Raw genomic sequence first — 1,018 nt, forward strand, 5'->3', positions numbered from 1 at the left:
GGCATTTTAAATCATTCAAAATTACACATAAATGTTCTGAATAACTAAATAAATCTCCTATTTTGCGTCAAAAGAAATATACATGCATTAATGAATATTAATGCAACAAATAAATCCAAGTATACAATGAACTGATTATCTCACAATACTAAACTAATGTAAGGAATGCACTACACATATCGTGCGACGTAAGTAAATAATCTGCCTAACAATATCACAAATAAATCATACATTGTACATTTTCATTGAACTCACTTCAATGGCCACACTATCACAATCCATGATTCCCAGTAGTTACCGTCACGTATAATCTCAGTTACGGCACAAATCCAATCCACAGCCCATTGGACATAACACTGGCTGAAACGCATATGAAAAGTAAACACTCTAAATGATGGCCGACGCCAACACAACAAACTCATGTTCCGTGTATTTATCAATATTAATGAGGATTATCCTCTTCGGATATTAATTTGAAACCACTCAATATCCTTAAACATACCTTCATGAGTGTAAAGACTTGTGCCCAATAACTGCCACTTCTGTGAAAGGTCGACAACACAAATATTCCCTGCGAAGTGGATTTACACACGAGGCCTCAACCGCACAGCAACGTCATACGTGGGCTCATGGGTAAACAAAAAACACTCGAGATGCGCAACGTAACATCTCACCCGTAATTATCAAATAAACATAAATATTCTTATTTTTCATATACCTATCATACTAATGATACACTCCCCCCTCCACATTGACTACCATGGACTAGATTACATTGGACAAGGTACATATGCTTAAACTTGTTCTTCTATTGGCAACAGCATTACTAATCTATGTACTGATCTACACATGATCTTATCCGCCACACCATAATACCTTTGCCATCCTTTATTATTTTATATCTTAAATCAACTTCACGAACTATTCCATCTCGTCCTGGGTCAGCCCTAATTACTTGAGCCAGCTTCCATGTTCCCCTTATAATATTGCTATCTTGCACAAGAACAACATCTCCTAC

This window comes from Penaeus monodon, chromosome 25 (assembly GCF_015228065.2).
Source record: "Penaeus monodon isolate SGIC_2016 chromosome 25, NSTDA_Pmon_1, whole genome shotgun sequence".
NCBI classification, from domain to species: Eukaryota; Metazoa; Arthropoda; class Malacostraca; order Decapoda; family Penaeidae; genus Penaeus; species Penaeus monodon.